At 46.5% G+C, this 21615-nt stretch overlaps 1 long non-coding RNA gene across 1 annotated transcript; it reads left to right on the top strand.

The window, feature by feature from the left end:
- Positions 1–3968: 3968 nt before the first annotated feature.
- Positions 3969–20744, top strand: LOC139362990 (uncharacterized). The gene is made up of 3 exons (XR_011622787.1): positions 3969–4121; positions 19491–19577; positions 20627–20744. It is a non-coding gene; the product is annotated as an uncharacterized lncRNA (long non-coding RNA).
- Positions 20745–21615: the final 871 nt, after the last annotated feature.

The following is a 21615-nucleotide window of genomic DNA, read 5'->3' as shown; positions in this document are numbered from 1 at the left end:
GGGGAGGGATTGGAAAGGCCTTGCAGAGACACAGGAAGGATGGCAGATACCAAGGTTAAGGAAGAATTTGCTTTCCTCCCACAAAACCAGAAAACATGGTTAAATGGAAAGTTGCTGTATTTATTTCCTAGGGCTGCCTTAAAAAGTACCACAAACTGGGTGGCTTAAAATAACAGAAATTTACTCCCTTACAGTCTGGAGTCCATAAATCCAAAATCAAGGTGTCAGTAGGCAGGGTTGGTTCCTTCTTGGGGACTCAAGAAAAAGTCTGTTCCATGCCTCTGTCCTGGCTTCTGGTGGCTGCCAACAACTCTTGAAATTTATTGGAGCTACGTAACTCTGGACTCTGCCTCACTGTCTCATGGCTACATGGCTGTCTCCCTCTGTCTCCATCTGTTTCTTCTTCCTTCTTCATTCTTCCTTCTTCCTTCCTTCTTCATTCTTCTTCCTTCTTCATTCTTCTTCCTTCTTCATTCCTCCTCCTCCTCCTCCTCCTTTTTGAGACAGTGTCTTGCTCTGTCACCCAGGCTGGTGTGCCGTGGTGTGATCACAGCTCACTGCAGCCTCAACCTCCAGGCTCAAGTGATCCTCCCACCTCAGCCTCCTGAGTAGCTGAGATTGTAGGCACATGCTACCATGCCTGGCTAATTAAAAAAAAAAAAATTTTTTTTTGAGATCTCCCTGTTTTGCTCAGGTTTGTCTCAAATTCCTGGCCTTAAGTGATCCACCTGCCTTGGCCTCCCAAAGTACTGAGATTACAGGCATGAGCCACCACACCCAGCCTCTTCTCTTTTTATAAGGACTCATCCTATTCCAGAATGCCCTTATCTTAACATACATTTTGTTTACATATGCAATGGACCGATTTCCAAAAAAGGCCAAATTCACAGGTACCAGTCCCCAAATCTGTGGTGCTTTGCTAGGGCCATTGTGACACCATAAACTGAGTGGCGTAAGCAATAGCAGTGTATTCTCGCACAGCCCTGGAGGCCAGAAGTCCAACATCAAGATCCCAAGCTGGCTCCTCCGGGGACTGTGAGGGCGGGATCTGTTCCAGGCCCCTCTCCTCGGCTTGTGTCAGATGGCTGCCTTCTCCCTGTCTCTTCATACCCTCTTCCCTCCGTGCATGTTAGTATGTTTTTGGGAGGCCCAGTTCAACCCACAACAATTGGCCACTTTGGGAGAGCTCTTGCAAGCCCAATGGGATATCCTGGATGGTCGCAGTTAACTGGGAGTTGGGGAGGAGAATTTTCACAACATTTTATACAATAGTATTTTTTTTTTTTTTTTTTTTTTTTTTTGAGACAGAGTCTCGCTCTGTCACCCAGGCTGGAGTACAATGGCAAGATCTAGGCTGCCTGCAACCTCTGCCTCCTGGGTTCAAGTGATTCTCCTGCCTCAGCCTCCCGAGTAGCTGGGATTACAGGTGCCTGCCACCATGCCTGGCTAATTTCTGTACTTTTAGTAGACAGGGTTTCACCACATTGGCCAGGCTGGTCTCAAACTCCTGACCTCAGGTGATCTGCCTGCCTTGGCCTCCCAAAGTGCTGGGATTACAGGTGTGAGCCACCGTGCCCCGCCTATACAATAGTCTTTAAAGAAAGAAAGATTTTCTATTCCTTTCTCTATTTCGTAGGGAGCTATCTATCTTGAGCCTTAGTCGTTTTTTATTCTCCATACATTTAACATAGTACAAAATAGGGCCTTGATAAAGGTCCATGGAGTTTACTGAGCCCCCTGCAGCATGGGCAGTGCCTGGCACTTACAGCAGAAGATGTGGTCGAGGCTAGTGAAAAAGAGGTTGACTTCAAAATTACACAGACCAGGTTCAAATCCTAAATTTGTTTTGTGATGACTCTCGTGGCCCTGAATTAACCCTCCAAGCCTCTGTTTGCTCATCAGTAAAATGGAAACTCTCAGAGTATCTACCCTTTGCGGTTGCTACCAGGACAAAATGATGTGATGCACATATGATGCTCAGCAGAGGGCCTGGCTCATGACAGGTGCCTCATAAACACTACAGTTGGGCACTCAGTGAATGTGTGTTGACTTGAACTGCATAGCAACATGATGTCCCCACTTGGAAAATATATTTACCTTCCAGCATTTCGGTGTGGATTGTAGAACATAGTCGGGTGCCTGGATTTCCCGCACACACTTGCCCAGCCATAACATGCATTTGACAACTTTCACATGATGGCCATCAACGTGAACATCGAAGGAAACCTGCCTCTGGGGCTTTCTTAATCTGAATTCAGTGATCATCTAAATACAACAGCTCTTTTCCATGGTTGTAAACTTTGCCTTGGATTGTTTGACCTTGGATATCGGGACTTTGTTTCTGAATTTGTTTCACAACTCAATTTGGAGAGGAAAAAAAAACAACGGAAGGTGGGAGAGCTGCTTTGCAAGAGACACACCTTGTTCAAGACACATGTCCGCCTAACAGCTCCAAGAGAGGGTGGAGAACCTTCGTTCCCTAAACCTGCATCGTGTCACAACACACAGTGACAAGATGCGCAGCAGCATTCCACTGGCTGTGGCAGACTGAGGGGAGAGTGAGTGGACATTGGAGCTATTTACATTCCCAACCAAGGCTGTGCTGGCTCCTCCCCTGGCCTTCCTGGGCCGATTCTGATAGACCTGGGTCAACAGAAATCCTGCAATAACTTTAGGGTCAGCCTCACCTCTGTGATCCCAGCACTTTGGGAGGCCGAGGCCGGTGGATCACAAGGTCAGGAGTTTGCTGGCCAACATGGTGAAACTCCGTCTCTACTAAAAATACAAAATTAGTGGGGCATGGTGGCATGCACCTGTAATCCCAGCTACTCGGGAGGCCGAGGCAGGAGAATCGCTTGAACCCAGGAGGCAGAGGTTGCAGTGAGCTGAGATTGTACCACTGCACTCCAGCCTGGGTGGCAGAGCGACACTCCGCCTCAATAATAATAATACTAATAATAATTTAGGGTCAGTCCCAGATCCAAATGAATCGTGGTTTCCAAAAGGCAAAAGAATAAAGACATGTGAGCTACACGATGCAATGGGCTAAGGAGATTTGGCCAGCTGGACCACAGGGCATGACATAACACACAGCTGGCTTCAGGCGTGGGCCACCCCCACCTCTCCTGACCCCTAAAAAGACCTTCATTGCTTCCAGGTAGAAGAAAGTGGTTTGAGCTTATAGAGGAGGAGGGTTTGCTACACTGGGTTGACGCCGAGGTTTCTTGGAAGTGTGGGGAACAGTGGGGAGTGGGGAAAAGATGATTGACAGGACAAGATAAATAAAGCTAGTCGATCAGGATTCTCTCACCTCTCAATAATGTTGATAATAATTGGCATTTCTGAGCTTTGGCTGTAAGACAGGCAGCAAATGAGGTGTTTGTCATATGTTATCTCTGGTTCTCACAACTCTCAAGGTGGCTTTTATTTATTTATTATTGTTTTTTGTAGAAACAGGGTCTTGTTATGTTGCCCACAGGCTGGTCTCCCGCTGGCCTCAAGCAATCCTCCCCCCTCAGCCTCCTAAAGTGCTGGAACTACAGGCATGAGCCACCTCACCCAGCCTCCAAGGTGGTTTTTATTACACTCGTTCCATTTATCTATGACCGCATAATAAATGACTCAAACCACAGTGGTGGGAAGCCATAACTGCTTTATGATGCTCACGGCTTCTCTGGGTCAGGGGTTGGAAGGGGCTTGTCTCTGCCCCATGATGTCTGAACTGGGAAGACTTAGAGCACAGGAGAGGCCCAATGGCTGCGGCCAGATCCATCCTGAGGTTCATCACCTCCATGCCTTGCAGCTGCTGCTGCCATCAGCTGCACCCTCTGCCTGGATGTCTGCAGTGCGCCTGCGTGAGGCCCCTCCACGATCCTGAGCTTCCTCACAGCATTTCAAGTTCCAAGAATGAATGCCCCAGGAAAGGGAGCCAAATGCAAGCTGTACTGCCTTCTACAGACCTGGAAGTCACACAGCATCATTTCTCCTCTTCCTGAGGTTCAAGTTCACCTCTCCACAGGAGGAGAGGTCAGTTGTCCTTGTAAGAAGAGCATGTGGATGGGAGATGTTGTTGCAGTCACCTTTGGAAATTTTTTCTGCCACGATGCTTGTTCGAATGGAAGGTAATGCAGACTCGAAGGGTTCCGTGGATCACTTAAGGCCAGGTGTTTGAGGTTAGCCTGGGTAACATAGCGAGACCCTGTCTCTATAAAACATTTAAAAACTAACTGGGTGTGGTGGCACGTGCCTGTAGTCCCAGCTACTTGGGACACTGAGGTTGGAGAATTGCCTCAGCCCAGGAGTTCAAGCAGTAAGCTATGATCATGCACTCCAATCTGGGCAAGAGAGCAAGATCCTGTCTCAAAAGAAAGAAAGAAGGAAGGGAAGGAAGGGAAGGAAGGGAGGAGGGGAGGAGGGGAGGAGGGGAGGGAAGGAAGGGAGGGAGGGAGGGAGGAAGGAAGGGAGGGAGGGAGGAAGGAAGGGAGGGAGGGAGGAAGGAAGGGAGGGAGGGAGGGAGGGGAAGGGGAAGGGGAAGGGAGAAAGTTCAGCAGTTCCACAGCTGTTTTTGTTTTGAAGGTTCAGCAGTTCCACAGCTGTTTTTGTTTTGTTTTGTTTTTTGAGACACAGTCTCGCTCTGTCGCCCAGGCTGGAGTGTAGTGGTGCAATCTCAGCTCACTGCAACCTCCGCTTCCCGAGTTCAAGCAATTCTCCTGCCTCAGCCTCCTGAGTAGCTGGGATTATAGGCACCTGCCTCCATGCACAGCTAATTTTTTTGTATTTTTAGTAGAGACAGGGTTTCATCATGTTGGCCAGGCTGGTTTTGAACTCCTGACCTCAAATGATCCACCCACCTCAGCCTCCCAAAGTGCTGGGATTACAGGTGTGAGCACCTGGCCACAGTTCCACAGCTTTTAAGTGCCAGCTCTGGGATCTGCACTCAAGCCACGTGGGTTTAAGGCATTTTTCTATCCATGTGACTGCACCCTGACACTGAAATCCCTGGTGCCTTTGGGTTTCCTTTGCATGTTACTTTTTCCCTTGTAATTGCCCTCTAACCATCATCTCACTTCTTTGTGATCCCTCTGATGTGCTTTGATTCTCTTTTATCATCTTTAAACCAATGGTCCCCAACCTTTTAGGCACCAGGGACCAGTTTCATGGGAGACAATTTTTCCACACATGGGGGTGGGAGGGAGGGTTTTAGGATGATTTGAGCGCATTCCATTTATTGTACACTTTATTTATATTGTGATTCCATTGTAATATATAATGAAATAATTATACAACCCACCATAATGTAGAATCAGTGGGATCCCTGAGCTTGTCTTCCTGAAACTAGATGGTCCCATCTGGCGGTCATGGGAGACAGTGACAGATCATCAGGCATTAGGTTCTCTCTTTTTTTTTTTTTTTTTTTTTTTTTTTGAGACGGAGTCTCGCTCTGTAGCCCAGGCTGGAGTGCAGTGGCCGGATCTCAGCTCACTGCAAGCTCCGCCTCCCGGGTTCACGCCATTCTCCGGCCTCAGCCTCCCGAGTAGCTGGGACTACAGGCGCTGCCACCTCACCCGGCTATTTTTTGTATTTCTTAGTAGAGACGGGGTTTCACCGTGTTAGCCAGGATGGTCTCGATCTCCTGACCTCGTGATCCGCCCATCTCGGCCTCCCAAAGTGCTGGGATTACAGGCTTGAGCCACCGCGCCCGGCCGGCATTAGGTTCTCATAAGGAGTGTGCAACCTAGATCTGTCCCTTGCATTTGCAGTTGACAATAGGGTTCATGCTCCTATAGGAATCTAATGCTGCTGCTGATCTGACAGGAGGCAGAGCTCACATGGTAATGCAAGCGATGAGGAGTGGCTGTAAATACAGATAAAGCTTCACTCACTCTTCCGCAACTTACCTCCTGCTGTTCGGCCTGGTTCCTAACAGGCCACAGACCAGTACCTGGCAGGTGCTGCTGCTGCCCAGGGCATGGGGACCCCCGCTATAAACCATTTGCCCTTAAACTTCATTTCTGCCAATAAACAAAGCACAGATGTGACTCCATATGCAGCCCGCTCCCTCTGGGATCCCAGATCACACGCTCTGATGACAGGGCTCCTGGATGTGCCATGGGGCTGACATCTCCTGCCTTTTTCACCCCCAAAGCCCTCAGGAACACAAGCAGGGAGAGGGCACTTGTTATTGGGAAAAGACTGCAATCCACATTAAATACACAGGAAGCAAATCGTTACCACACTGACTGCTTAAATCCCTTTTCTAATAATTAAAAGCAATCAACTTTGTAACCAGTGGAAGCACTATGGTTTGAGCCCAGAGCTTAAGATAATCAGATATGGGCTGGGCGCGGTGGCTCACGCCTGTAATCCCAGCACTTTGGGAGTTCGAGGTGGGTGGATCACCTGAGGTCAGGAGTTTGAGACCAGCCTGGCCAACATGGTGAAACCCCATCTCCACTAAAAATACAAAAATTAACCAGGCTTGGTGGCACACGCCTGTAATCCCAGCCATTGCAGTCTGCACTCCAAGCTTACTCTGTCAGCTTGAGTGACAGAGTAAGACTCTGTCTCAGAAAAAAAAAAAAAAAAGATAATCAGATAAGGCAGCCCCACTAGGTCAACAGGTAAATTCTCTTTCTCTAAATCCCACTTACAACCATCCGTATATTGGTTCTTCTATTGTTCAGACATCTTACATATTTTCCTCATTAAAAACTGTGAATCTTTTATGGTATACAATGTGCCCTAACCTCCGTCTATTCCCTCATCTTCATCCCAGTATCCCTGTCCCCTCCCGGCTATGTCATTCCTTTGTCCTCTGCCACTTGAAGTCTCTATAGGCTCTTGCATTGAGTCTTTCCTGCTTGTTCGCATCCTCCAAGGCTAAGAGCCCCTTCCATAGGCTCTTAATGCATAACAGGTTCTCAGAGATCGGCTGTTTCAGCCACAATGACCAGACTCGGGGGTCTGATGTCTTCATCTGCTTGGGCTACCATAACAAAACCACAGGCTGGGTGGCTTCCGCAACAGGAATGTATTTCTCACAGTTCTGGAGGCTGGAAGTCTGCGATCAGGGTGCCAGCACGGTCAGGTTCTGGTGGGGGCACTCCTCCTGGCTTGCTGTGTGCTGATGTGGCCTTTCCTCAGTGTGTGTTGGAGCGGGAGAGAGCGTGCATGCAAGCTCCTGGGGTTTCATCTTATAAGGACACTAATCCCATCATGAGGAGCCCACCCTCATGACCTCAACTGAACCTCATTACCTCCCAAAGGCCCCATCTCCAAATACCATCATATTGGGTATAAAGATGGGGAGTGGGTACGATTCAGTTCAGAGTACTGGCGGACACATTTTAGGAGCCCGCCACTAGCTTTTAAGCTTCACTGCCATCTTACCTAGGGCTCCAGGGCACTGCAAATGGGAAAAAAGCGATCAACTGTTCACAGGAGATGTCTGTTACAATTTCCCATTTCTTTTATGGTAGGTGGAGTAGTGAGGGCTTGGGAGACAGACTTCCTGGGGTTTGAATCCTAGTTTTTCTATTTACTAGCTGTGTGACTTTGGGCATATAGCCCAACCTCTCTGTGCTAATAACGATACCTACCTTATAAGATAGTTGGGGGAGATTGTATACCATAAAGCAGGTAAAGCGTTAGCACTTAGCCTTTTAAATAATATTAACTATTTATTAGTCTTCCTATTTAACGATACAAGTGAGCCATTTTTCCTGTTGAAAGAATAGAAAATGTGATAATAAAAGAGAAATGTGAGCTGGGCACAGTGGCTCACATCTGTAATCCCAGCACTTTGTGAGGCAGAGGCAGGTGGATCACCTGAGATCAGGAGTTCAAGACCAGCCTGGCCAACGTGGAGAAACGCCCCCCTGCCTTTCTACAAAAATACAAAAGTTAGCAGGGCATGATGGTGGTGCCTATAATCCCAGCTACTCAGGAGGCTGAGGCAGGAGAATCGCTTGAATCCAGGAGGAGGAGGTTGCAGTGAGCTGAGATTGTGCCACTGTACTCCAGCCTGGGTGACAAAGCAAGACTCCATTTCAAAAAAAAAGAGAGACAGAGAGAGAAATGTGGAAAAGGAAAAAGTAAGGGAATGATTTGAATGGGAAGGAAAGTTGGAATGTGTTGGGATAAGACAGAGGTTAGGTTAGGACAAGCCTCTGGAAAAAGGTACCCACAGTTTGCAGTCCAGTAGAAACAGAATGTAATTTACAAATGAAAGCCACAAGTGTAAGCCATATATGTAATGTAAAATTTTCCAGTAGCCACATTTAAAAAGTAAAGAGACAGGTGAAATTAATTCTAGTAATATATTTTATTTAACCCGATTTATATAGTTCTGTATGATAACCCACTATATGGTATATTTTAGATAACCCAATACAGTGACTACCGTACAAAATAACCTAAAATTATTAATGTGACTTTTACATTCCTTTTTCATCCTCAGTCTTTGCCATCTGGTGTGGGTTTTATGCTTATAGCACATCTTAAGTCAGACTAGCCATGTTTCAAGTGCTTAATGGCCATCTGTGGCCAGTGGCTATCGTATTGGACAGCGCAGGTCTAGTTTCAGACATTCATTCTTATTTCTCTGAGTATCTGCCGTGACTTGCAAGCCCTATACACAGAGAATATTTTTAGAAGCTGTTAACAAATTGAGGCTCCAGGCAGCAACCACCCATCCTGCCACAGCAGGATCCACCCCTTGCCACGCGTCTCCTGTTTTCCTTTAAGGTGTTATAGCACTTCATTTCGCCACCCACTCGAGGGCTGATATTTAAGGGCCTGTTTTGGTTCCATCCTTACATTTGAATTCATGTAACCCATGGCAACAGTGAGGCTCCTGAAGCTGATTGTGATGTTTAGTTTCCACAATGCTGAGTTGAGAGTTAGGGGGAAGAAAGCATTTGTCTGTAGCTTGGAAAGTGACAACAGGGCCACAGGGAGACTTTGCTTTGGCAAACTGGATGGCGTTGTTACTGTTATCCACATACCCTCTAAGAAACACGTGACTCCTTCCTTCTCTGGACCTTTGTTAGCAGAATGAGGTCCTTATAGCAGAGTTGATCGAGCCAGGATCTGGGGGTTGAGCTCTATAGGGGCGACTTGGCCGCATATGGAGAAACAATGTTTTCTTAGCCACCACCTCCATTACCCACCAGGTCAGCCTCAAGAATGTGCTTTTAGGATTACTCCTGGCGGATGGCTTGAATGCCAGGTTTGGGCATGGGGCCACTGCACAGCTGTACGAGGCGCCACCTGCATTTTATTCCATAGAGATGGGTGCCCCTGGACTATGTACCTTCATGCTCCAAATAGGTCAAATACTGTTTGGTAACAATACCAAGACAGTGGTTGCTTTTTTCACTCTCATTCACTCATGAGTGTAGAAGGGAGTTTTCCTGAGGTTGTCCGACGTGATGACGTTTTTGTTCTGACAGCCAGTGAATGTGCGCTGATGTATGCTCGTGTCTTACATTTTTCATGGTTTTATGTATACGATGAGAAAGGTGCCCCGGTCCCAGTTGTAACCTGGCATCCCTGTTTAATGAGGGAATTTGGAAGTCAGGAGACCCAGTTCTAATCCCAGCTCCATTGATATCTAGTTGGGGGACCTCTCTGAGGCCATTACCTCATCATAAAGAGTGGATCAGATCAGATCATTTGGATTGCTGGGATTCTTCAGGTTCTAGAGCACTCGATTCTCTGTCCTTTTTTTTTTTTTTCTTTAGAGACAGGGGCTTGCTCTGTCCCCCAAGCTAAACCATAGTGGCATGATCATAGCTCACTGCAGCCTCAAACCCCTGGGCTCAAGTCATCCTCCTGCCTTAGCCTCCTGAGTAGCTGGGAATACAGGCATGTGCCACCATGCCTGGCTAATTTTAAAATTTTATTTAGAGATGTGTTCTCGCTATGTTGCCCATGCTGGTCTTGAACTCCTGACCTCAATCTATGTACCTTTCTGAGAGTGAATGTCTACCCTCAAGAAAATGTCTGAAAAGAGTATAGCTTAGTAGGTAGCATCATCTTCACGCACAGAGAAGCCCTGTTTCCTCCGTACACATGCCAAACTCAGTTCCTACAGGATTAGACTCAACACCCTTAGAAGGTCCTCTCGGACCCTTTCCCTTCTCTAAACTCGTGTCCCCTTCTCTGTCCCCTTACTCTTTGCTACAATTATAACATCTTCTCAAGATCTCAATCCCACCCACTCTATGGCTCATATGTCTTTCTTCCAGCTGTTTCCTCTCTGTAGAAAACCTCTCCCCTCTTCATGTGGCAAACCCTCTACAGTCCCAACTCTGATGCTGCCTCCTCCAGGAAGGCCTCTCTGACTTATTCTGGCTGAAGCAGGCAGATAAACTACACACAAAACCCCATCCTTTTCTCTTACCACTGGATCCAAGACATCGTAAGACATCATATTATTTAACCTAACATGCTTCAAATATAGCTACTACTTTTTTTTTTTGAGACAGAGTCTCGCTTTGTCGCCCATGCTGGAGTGCAGTGGCATGATCTTGGCTCACTGCAACCTCCACCCCCCGGGTTCAAGCATTTCTCCTGTCTCAGCCTCCCGAGTAGCTGGGACTACAGGTGTGCACCACCACACTGGGCTGATTTTTGTGTTTTGGGTAGAGATGGGGTTTCACCATGTTGGCCAGGATGGTCTCCAACCCCTGACCTCAAGTGATCTGCTCTCCTCAGCCTCCCAAAGTGCTGGGATTACAGGTGTGAGCCACTGCACCCAGCCTGTTTTGTGGGGTTTTTTGTTTGTTTGTTTTGTTTTTTGTTTTTGAGACGGAGTCTCGCTCTGTTGCCCAGGCTGGAGTGCAATGGCACGATCTCAGCTCACTGCAACCTCTGCCTCCTGGGTTCAAGCGATTCTCCTGCCTCAGCTTCCTGAGTAGCTGGGACTACAGGTGCATGCCACTGCTCCTGGTTAATTTTTGCTTTTTTTTTTTTTGAGACGGAATCTCGCTCTGTCCGCCAGCTGGAGTGCAGTGGCATGATCTCAGCTCATTGCAACCTCCGCCTCTCGGGTTCCAGCAATTCTCCTGCCTCAGCCTCCCGAGTAGCTGGGACTACAGGCACACACCACCATGCCCAGCTAATTTTTTGTATTTTTAGTAGAGATGGGGTTTCACCATGTTGGCCAGGATGGTCTCGAACTCTTGACCTTGTGATCCACCCCCACTTGGCCTCCCAAAGTGCTGGGATTACAGGAATTTTTGCATTTTTAATAGAGACTGGGTGTCACCATGTTGCCTAGGCTGGTCTCAAACTCCTGACCTCAAGTGATCTGCCCGCCTTGGCCTCCCACAGTGCTGGGATTACAGGCATGAGCCACCACGCCCAGCCCCAGTCTGTTTTTTTGTTTTGTTTTTTTGTTTTTTGAGACAGAGTCTCGCTCTGTCGCCCAGGCTGGAGTGCAGTGGCGCGATCTCGGCTCATTGCAAGCTCCGCCTCCCGGGTTCCTGCCATTCTCCTGCCTCAGCCTCCCGAGTAGCTGGGACTACAGGCACCCGCCACCTCGCCCAGCTAGTTTTTTTTGTATTTTTTAGTAGAGACGGGGTTTCACTGTGTTAGCCAGGATGGTCTCGATCTCCTGACCTCATGATCTGCCCGTCTTGGCCTCCCAAAGTGCTGGGATTACAGGCATGAGCCACCGCGCCCGGCCCCAGTCTGTTTTTTAATAGCAGTTTAACCTGTATCCAAACTAGTACCCTCAGTTTTCTATATCTTTTCTAAGTATCTCTTTTTCTTCTGCCAAATGTGGCAGAGAAGATATAGAAAACTGAGGATACTAGTTTGGATATGGGTTAAGCTGCCATTACTAATTCTTGCCAAATTCTCCAACTGAATTATAAAACTCATCTGAACACTATTTTCCATGTGGCCAACTACACCTGCTTTGTTATTGGCACCTAGTTTTTCTCACCCCATCCTCCTGCTCGGGGCAGGCGGGGAATGGTTGCTCTTCAGGCTGTCTGCACAGTAACTACCCCCCAGGACTTCTTGTGTTACAGCCTAGGTTTTCTGTATCCTGGGTCATCTTTCCTCACACTTAAGAGTTTTAATTTGCTTTTTTGTTGCGCTGTAACTTACATAGAGTGCACTAATATTAAATGTCTAGTTTGCTACATTTACATATGTCCACACTTGTGTAACCGCTGACCAGATCAAATTGTAGGACATTGCCATCATCCCAGAAGCTCCCCCACCGCATGCTGTGCCTTTTCATCCAGCAATCACCTCCATCCCCAAGGCCAAGCATCATTCTGACGTGTGAGTGTGTGTGTGTGTGTGTGTGTGTGTGTGTGTGACGGTCTCATTCTGCTGCCCAAGCTGGAATGCAGTGGTGTGATCAAGATTCACTGCAGCCTCAACCTCCTGGTGCAATCTTTGCACCTCTGCCTCTCAAGTAGCTGGGATTACAGGCGTGCACCACCACCCCTGGCTAATTTTTCATTTTTATTTTCATAGAGATGTTGTAGAGATGTTTTATTTTTATTTATTTATATTGATTTTTGTAGAGATGTTTTATTTTTTATTTTTGTAGGGATGTTGTCCATGCTGATCTCAGACTCCTGGGCACAAGCGATCCTCCCAATTCGGACTCCTAAAGTGTTGGCATTACAGTCATGAGCCACCATACCCAGCCCATTCTGACTTCTGTTACCATAAATCAGTTTTATAGGGCACTAATCCCATTCATAAGGGCCCCACTCTTATGACCGTCAACCTAAATAAACAGAGGCTCTCCAAAAGAAAATGATATTTACTTGGGAAAAGAGCATTACAATGGGCATATGCATGCTATAATAAACTAGGTATGTATTCAGGGAGGTAAAAGAAGACAAAGACACTTTTTTAAAGGAAAAAGTGAAGAGGATTACATAATTGTTTTGAAATAATTATTATTGGCTGCAAAGATCAGTAACAAAGGTGATGCCAGTACAAGGTTGGACAGACAGTTGCTGAGTAGATGTCCTTGCAAAAGTTTTTCGTTTTTGTGTTTTTCGTAGAGTCGGAGTCTCCCTATGTTGCTTGCCCAGGCTGGTCTCAAACCCCTGAGCTCAAGCAATTCTCCTGCCTTGGCCTCCCAAAATGCTGGGATTACAGGTGTGAGCCACCGCACCCAGTCATGAAAGTATTCTTTTGTGTAAGGTTATCACGGCCATTGTGCTAGGTTGTGAGTTCTGCAGTCTTTGTGATAGTTTCGTTACTAGGCATACAAGCAAGAGAATCTTCTCTTCATGGTCTTCCCCGTCTTTATGTGCCAGGAGTTTCGTTTGTTGGTTGGTTTGTTTAGTTTTCTTTAACACTAGTGAGTCCATTTTGATTCTGACAACTACTCCCAAAAAGCCCCACCTTCTATTTTTTTTTTTTTGAGATGGAGTCTCACTCTGTTGCCCAGGCTGGAGTGCAGTGGCACGATCTTGGCTCACTGCAAGCTCTGTCTGCCGGGTTCCCGCGATTCTCCTGCCTCAGCCTCCCGAGTAGCTGGGACTACAGGCGCCCGCCACCTCGCCCAGCTAATTTTTTTTTTTTTTTTTTTTTTTTTTTTTTTTTAGACGGAGTCTCGCTCTGTCGCCCAGGCTGGAGTGCAGTGGCCGGATCTCAGCTCACTGCAAGCTCTGCCTCCCGGGTTTACGCCATTCTCCTGCCTCAGCCTCCTGAGTAGCTGGGACTACAGGCGCCCGCCACCTCGCCCGGCTAGTTTTTTGTATTTTTAGTAGAGACGGGGTTTCACCATGTTAGCCAGGATGGTCTCGATCTCCTGACCTTGTGATCCGCCCGTCTCGGCCTCCCAAAGTGCTGGGATTACAGGCTTGAGCCACCGCGCCCGGCCAATTTTTTGTATTTTTAATAGAGATGGAGTTTCACAGTGTTAGCCAGAATGATCTCGATCTCCGGACCTTGTGATCCGCCCGCCTTGGCCTCTCAAAGTGCTGGGATTACAGGCATGAGCCACTGCGCCCTGCCCCCACCTTGTATTAAATAATGCCATCACCATGGGAGGTAGGATTTCAACATACGAATTTGGGAGGGAAACAAACATTCAGACCATAGCAGGATCCCCCTTTGTAGGAACTTCTTCAGCAACCAGAGCTTCTCTTGCTTGGTGAAGTAACCATCAGAACCTTCTCTTCAGCACCAGAACCTAACCTTCCCTTCCCCTTCCCTTCCCTTCCACTTCCCTTCCCCTTCCCTTTCCTTCCCCTTCCCTTCCCCTTCCCTTCCCTTCACTTTCCCTTCCCCTTCCCTTCCCCTTCGTTCTTGCTTTTCTTTTCTTTTCTTTTTTTTTTTTTTTTTTTGACAGGGTCTTCCTCTGTTGCCCATACTGGAGTGCAGTGGTGTGATCTTGGCTCACTGAGACCTCCTGGGGTCAAGCAATGCTCCCACTTCAGCCTCCCAAGTAGCTGGGACCACAGGCACACACCACCATATCTGGCTTTACTTATTTATTTATTTATTTATCTATCTGGAGAGATGGGGTTTTGTCATGCTGCCCAGACTGGTCTTGAACTCTTGAGCCCAAGTGATCCTCCCACCTTGGCCTCCCAAAGTGCTGGGATTATAAGCGTGTGCCACTGCGCCCAGCCAGAACTTACCATTTTCAGACATTTTGTTGATATATCCTGTCTGCTGTTGCCTGGTCTCCCACAGTCTTTGATCAATATCCTTTATGTCTACTACAGAGTTGCTAGACTTGATTTCCCAACTTAAAAAGCAAAACCTCCCCAGATGCTTAAACAACTCTTCAAAATCTAATAAATCAAACTTCCAATACTGAAATCTCTTAAAAGACCAATATTATTTATCAACATATTCCATTTCTCTATGTATAGATATATATGTATATGTATATATGTGTTCAATCTGCCATGTTTAATTGGAATTCCTTCTGATGTTACAGCCCTTCACACATTTAAACATGTCCTCCCCAGATTTGAAGATCTTGCCTCCATCTCTTCCCCAGCTCAGCAAGCTCATTTTCTTCCATGGTCCTCATGGGACATTATCATCACAGCCTCACCACATTGTCACCTGCAGGATAGCTCTTCAGATGAACTCTTCAGAAAGTCTATTTCTCTGTCTCTCTCTCTCTCTCTCTTTTTTTTTTTTTTTGAGACAGAATCTCACTCTGTTGCCCAGGCTGGAGTGCAATGGCGCAATCTTGGCTCACTGCAACCTCCACCTCCTGGGTTCAAGCAATTCTCCTGCCTCAGCCTCCTGAGTAGCTGGGATGACAGTCACTCACCACCACCCCCAGCTAATTTTGGTAGAGATGGGGTTTCGCCATGTTGGCCAGGCTGGTCTCGAACTCCTGACCTCAGGTGATCTGCCTGCCTCGGCCTCCTGAAGTGCTGGGATTACAGGCGTGAGCCACCATGTCTGGCCTTGATTGCCTTTCTTTTAGCTCTTTTGAGATACCTTAATGTCCTGCCATCTGGCACTTCCATCCCATCAACTCTTTCACATTCCTTTGTGATTCTTTCTCAACCCCTTTTAATTTTAGCACCTGCTTTAGATGGCTGAGATTCTGCATTAAGGTTACTACTGTCTTCATACACCTTTTTAGGCCCTGGCTGAATTTTGGATTCTTTTCATGGTCTCCCAAAGTGCTGGGTGAAACCTCTGTCTGTACTGAAAAAACAAAAATTAGCTGGACGTGGTGGCGGGCACCTGTAATCCCAACAACTTGGGAGGTTGCAGTGAGCTGCGATTATGCCACTGCACTCCAGCCTGGGGGACAGAGAAAGACCTTGTCAAAAAAAAAAAAAAAGCATATTCATTCATTTTAGCTTTCTGAGGATATTGGTCAGTCCTTGCAAAATTCCCAAGAAGCTGGCTGCATGATGGACCCTCACTTTCATTGCTTGTGGACTGGCTTTACTATCTGTAATTAACAGTGAGGAACTTCGTGGATGGTATTCTTTTGTAGGCATGAATTTCTAGCCGAAGAACATCTTTCAGCTCTCAGCATTGTTCAACTGAATGTTGCTATGAGACTGCAGCTATTTATTCCTCTAAAGATCTCTTGCGTGGCTCTGGTGACACAGTCTATTTTTCATAGCTACGCAGTCTTTCTTCTTATTTAAAAAAGAAATAGAAGACTCTTACCATTTATTTAACATCTCCTATGAATACATAAGAATATTAGATGGGGGGTGGACACCAGAGGTATTGGGAGTGTAGAGGCCTTTTCAACTGTTTAATTTGTTTTATTCCCATGACGTGGTAGAAAGTTGATTTGCCTTGAAGAATCAAAGATCATCAAGCTCTCACTGAATGTTCCAATAATGTGCTTAAACAGTTAAAAATAGGTATGTTTTGGAATAATAATCAATGGGTTTGGAATAATAATAATACATGGGTTTTAGAGTAAATAGGCTATAAATATTCTTATTGATCAATACCATGGCGCATACCTGTCTCACAATAGAGGGGTGTGGTTTCACCTGTCTATTAACCTTTCCTTCTTTTCAGCTTGAATATCTCAATTTTTCTTTTTCTTTTTTTTTTTTTTTAAATAGAGTCTCACTCTGTCACCCAGGCTGGAGTGCAGTGGCATAATCTTGGCTTACTGCAACCTCCGCCTCCCAGGTTCAAGCGATTCTCCTGTCTCAGCCTCCCAAGTAGCTGGGATTACAGGTGCCCGCCACCACATCTGGCTAATTTTTGGATTTTGTAGTAGAGACAGTGCTTCACCATGTTGTCCAGGCTGGTCTCAAACTCCTGACCTCATGTGATCCGCCTGCCTCAGTCTCCCAAAATGCTGGGATTACAGGCACGAGCCACCGCACCCCGTTGAAAACCTCGATTTTCCTTTGGGGATTTACCCCTCTCTCAGGGTGATAGTCAAAATCTGCAACAACTGAAATGACTTGGGCATGATCACGTTCAACTAGGCAGAATGGATGCTCAACCCAGCCTTTCTCAGCAGATACACTTTTGGGGAGTCCTGAAATCAGAATGTCCTGCCCTTCTTTATCCAAAGGCTGGACATGAACCAAGCGAGGTCTAACAGACTCTCTATCCCCAGAATTTGTATACTGACCAGTGACACAGGCAGGGCTGAAAACAACTGTCCCAAAGGTGTTGCCCTGGAAACACCAGCTTCCTGGACACCTAATACCCCGTTTCCTGTCCTTTGTGAGATGTCGTTGTTCAGCTGGTCCTGTTTTTCTATAAGCTACCACCATATCCATCTAATACATTTCCTTTGTTTATTTCTTTTTTGCTTATATTACCTAGAATCTATTTCTATTACAAACAAGGCAACAGAAATAAATGTATCAGGTGATTGTGAGGAGAGCACCAGTCCTGCTTCCCTTGTGCTATTATTATTGTTATTATTATGACTGAGATGGATTCTCGCTCTGTGGCCCAGCAGGAGTTCACTGGTGCAATTTCAGCTCACTGCAACCTCCGCCTCCCAGGTTCAAGTGATTCTCTTGCCTCAGCCTCCTGAGTAGCTGGGACTACAGGCACGTGCCACCATGCCCAGCTAATTTTTGTGTTTTTAGTAGAGACGGGGCTTTACTGTTGGCCTAGGCTGGTCTCAAACTCCTGACCTTGCAATCCACCTGCCTCAGCCTCCCAAGTGTTGGGATTACAGGTGTGAGCCACCACACCCGGCCATGCTATTATTATTATTATTATTTGTTATTTGTAGGTATGACCAGTACATGGAACATAAAACACACACACACACACACACAAACACATCTAAGAAGCCTTTGTATTTTGAAAAATAAGATCTTAAAGCAAATTTTCGGTAATGGGAATCCTGTTTTCCTATCGTTTCATTACAGAATTGCAGGAATATTCCTCTGGGAGGAAAAATGTCTTCAATAGAATAAGTAGAAAACGGGATAAAAATGAAAATAGGAAAAACTGTTTTGGGGCAATGGGCCTGTTTATGCATGAGTGTAATGAAAGGCTTGGACCAGAAACAGCAGAAGTGCCAAGCCTTCTGAGTCACTAGCCCTGTGTGGAGCTAGAATTTTTTTTCAGCCAGGCACAGTGGCTCATGCCTGGAATCCCAGCACTTCGGGAGGCTGAGGGGGGTGGATCGCTTGAGCTCAGGAGTTCAAGACCAGTCGGGGTAACATGGTGAAACCTTGTCTCTACAAAAAATACAAAAATTAACCAGGCGTGGTGGCTCGTGCCCGTGGCCCCAGCTACTCGGGAGGCTGAGGTAGGCAGATAGCTTGAGCCTGGGAGGCAGAGGTTGTAGTGAACTGTGATGGCACCATTTTACACTACAGTCTGGGTGACAAAGTGAGACTCTTGTCTCAAAAAAAAGAAAAAAAAAATTTTCTTTAACATAGCTTCCTCCGTAGAGTCCCCCTTTGACGCTTGGTCACTAGATCAAGTCCTCTAGAACACTAGAACATGTTTCTTCCATTCTGATGCACACACGAATCACTTGGAGGATCTCATGAAAATGTAGAGTGTGAGCCAGTGCCTGTAATCCCAGCAACTCAGGAGGCTGAGGCGGGAGGATTGCTCCAGCCCAGGAGTTCAAGACCAGCCTGGGCAACATAGCAAGACCCTGTCTCTAAAAAAAAAAAGGTAGAGTCTGATCCCACATTTATAAGCTCCTAGTGATCCCGATGCTGCAAGCCCTAGGACCACACTTTGAGCAGCAAGATTGACGGTCAGGATTTCTCTGCAGCCTCAGTTTCTCAGGTACTCCACTCAGGGGTTCCAGACCATCTCCATCTGCGTAGACTAGAACACACTTGTCACACCATGCCTAGCCAGCAGGTGTCATCAGAGTGCTCTGAGAGTCACACCAGATCAGATTTCTAAGGACCCTTGATATGTTTCAAAAAGATTCATGTATAGGAGCTTTAAGAATCTCCCAAGTAAGCATATTCCATAGCTTTGGGTTATAGTTTGAACCCCCAAGCAAAGTGACCAGTGAGGGAGGTTCTCACTAGGTATTTATTTTTATTTATTTATTTATTTGAGACGGAGTCTTGCTCTGTCACCCAGGCTGGAGTGCAGTGGCACCATCTCAGCTCACTGCAACCTCCACCTCTGTGTTCAAGTAATTCTCCTGCCTCAGCCTCCCGAGTAGCTGGGATTACAGGTATCCGCCACCACACCTGGCTAATTTTTGTATTTTTAGTAGAGACAGGGTTTTACCACGTTGGCCAGGATGGTCTTGATCTCCTGACCTCGTGATCTGCCCACCTTGGCCTCCCAAAGTGCTGGGATTACAGGTGTGAGCCACGATGCCTGGCCAAATCTCACTAAGTATTTTTATAACTGTTTTTTTCTTTCTGATTTTAAAATCATCTGTCCATGCCGTACTGTGGAAATTTGGCTGCGAACATTTGTAATAGGTAAGAAGTGCTTTAGGAACGCTTGCTACAGATCAATTTTTAGACAGCTTTCTCATGCATTATCTTATTGCTAGAAGAATCTTTGCTACAATTATTATTCCCATTTTACAGATGATAAAACAAAGGCAGAGAGGAGGATGTAGTGATTACTTCAGTGCAACAAAGATAGAGATGAGATTCAACCTTGAGCTTCTACTTGTAAGTCTCTCCTTATCCTAGTGTTTATGGAGAAGGAAAAAGATGGCATTTGGGCTTTCCTTTGCAAAGAAACTTTATTCTTCTTACCCAGATTGAAAGTTAATCTCTATAGGGGATAATGGTCTACACTTTAGGAGTTCCTGGGTTCCTCATCAAAGGCTCTGAGATACTGATAGTTCTCAGCATAAATCCTCCCCAAATAAAATTACACACTTTGACTACAATGATCTGAGATGCAAGAGTTCTATAAACATTGTATTTATTCATAATATCCAAGGACTTCCTGTCCTACATATGGTATCAAAACCCCTTAAAAATTTTCTGGGGAGATTAGAAATGAGTGAAGAGGTAACTTTTTTTGTTTGTTTGAGATGGAGTGTAGCTCTGTTGCCCAGGCTGGAGTGCAATGGCACAATCTTGGCTCACTGCAACCTCCGCCTCCTGGCTTTAAGTGATTCTCCTGCCTCAGCCTCCTGAGTAGCTGGGACTACAGGCATGCACCACCATGCCCAGCTACATTTTTTTGTATTTTTAGTAGAGACAGGGTTTCACTATGTTGGCCAGGACGGTCTCGATCTCTTGACCTCATGATCCACCCACCTCAGCCTCCCAAAGTGCTGGGATTATAAGCGTGAGCCACTGCACTCAGCCGTGAAGAGGTAACATTTTGAGTGTATTAAAACAAAGGCTTTCGTGGTGCCTGAGTGGAGGGACACTTAGGGGAGTTGATATGTCATCTTTGAGAACCTGCTGCAGGTTTTGCAATAATCTCCCATGCCCCACACTCATCAAATCTGGAAGAAAGAGATCACTGTCATCATCAAGGCCAAGAAGAGCAGATTTGTGAGCATCCAATCGCAGGGCAGAAGCGGCTGCTGTGGGTCATTGCTAATGCCTCTTCTAGCTCCAGGGATCACAAGACCATTGACTTTGCAAAATGAGTTATATGGGGTATTAATATGGAGAACTGGGGGGAAAATGTTGCTATGGTTAAATACATTTGAGAAACTGGTTGAAATGAAGGCACACATGTTTCTTGCTTTCAACAGGGCTTTCTGGAGCAGTTCATGCGCATTTTGAATCTTCAATGAAGGGATGGGGAAATGTGCCTCACTTGCTAGTGATGAGATTAAGGAATCCTTTGTTTCTGGAATATCTGGAGTTTACAGAACACCCTCTGAAAATCCTGATGTAATTCATTACAGCCAGCTTCATGGGCATGTGACCCCTGTGGTCGCACAGGGCCCCACAGTTGGTTTAAAGCTGTGCTGCTACTGCCTCCAAATTGTTAATACATTTTGAACAAAGAGCTCCACATTTTGATTTTGTATTGGACCCTGCAAATTATGTAGCTGACCCTGCCTACAAATGTCCCAGAGGAGGAAGTGGCGGTCCAGAGAAGAGAAGGGTCTTGAGACGGAGTTTCACTCTTGTTGCCCAGGGTGGAGTGCAATGGCGTGATCTTGACTCACTGCAACCTCCGCCTCCTGGGTTCAAGCGATTCTCCTGCCTCAGCCCCCCGAGTAGCTGGGATTACCAGCATCTGCCACCACACCTGGCTAATTTTTGTATTTTTAGTAGAGACAGGGTTTCACCATGTTGGCCAGGCTGGTCTTGAACTCCTGACCTTGTGATCCATGCACCTTGGCCTCCCAAAGTGCTGGGATTATAGGCGTGAGCCACCTTGCCTGGCCTTTTTTTTTTTTTTTTTTTTTCTGAGATGGAGTCTCCGTCTGTTGCTCAGGCTAGAGTGCATTGGCGTGATTTCAGCTCACTGCAACCTCTGCCTCCCGGGTTCAAGTGATTCTCCTGCCTCGGCCTCCCCAAGTAGCTGGGACTATAGGTGTGTGCCACCACACCCAGCTAATCTTTGTATTTTTAGTAGAGATGGGGTTTCACCATGTTGGCCAGGCTAGTCTTGAACTCCTGACCTCAGGTGATCCACCCACCTTGGCCTCCCAAAGTGCTGGGATTATAGGTGTGAGCCACCTTGCCCAGCCTTTTTTTTTTCTGAGATGGAGTCTCCCTCTGTTACCCA

Source organism: Macaca nemestrina, chromosome 4 (assembly GCF_043159975.1).
Source record: "Macaca nemestrina isolate mMacNem1 chromosome 4, mMacNem.hap1, whole genome shotgun sequence".
NCBI lineage: Eukaryota > Metazoa > Chordata > Mammalia > Primates > Cercopithecidae > Macaca > Macaca nemestrina.
This window is presented reverse-complemented; position numbering and strand designations above follow the sequence as displayed.